Source organism: Etheostoma spectabile, chromosome 22 (genome assembly GCF_008692095.1).
Source record: "Etheostoma spectabile isolate EspeVRDwgs_2016 chromosome 22, UIUC_Espe_1.0, whole genome shotgun sequence".
In the NCBI taxonomy this organism is placed as follows: domain Eukaryota; kingdom Metazoa; phylum Chordata; class Actinopteri; order Perciformes; family Percidae; genus Etheostoma; species Etheostoma spectabile.
In genome coordinates, this window is record NC_045754.1 from 19,967,939 (window position 1) to 19,968,338 (window position 400).

At 37.5% G+C, this 400-nt stretch overlaps 1 protein-coding gene across 2 annotated transcripts in view; it reads left to right on the top strand.

Moving 5' to 3' along the window:
• Positions 1–400, top strand: part of LOC116672313 (copine-3) — a 15,204-nt gene that overhangs the window by 3,238 nt on the left and 11,566 nt on the right. The window lies entirely within an intron of this gene.

Below are 400 nucleotides of genomic sequence, written 5' to 3' on the forward strand. Positions count from 1 at the left end.
ACACACACACACACACACACACACACACACACATATATTGACTGTATGGCTTTGTGACTGATGACACAGCAGCATTCTTCTACTGTCTGTCTTCTTACAGACAATATGTCCTCATATGCAGGGTTGCTATTGGGATGTATGGGATCTTGCTGGCTTTAGTCATGTACATTTTTATGAAATGGTGACTGGAACGTCTTTTAGAATGTAAAAGTTTATAGGCTACTAGTAAGTAAGTCGACTTTACTTATATAGCACCTTTCACAGACGAGGGGTCGCAAAGTGCTTTACAGTAAAACAAATGAAAACAACACATAAAATACTGAACCATATGGCTAATTAAAAGCTTGTCTAAAAAGATGTGTCTTTAGGTGGTTTTTGAAAGTTTCCATAGAATCCAAGG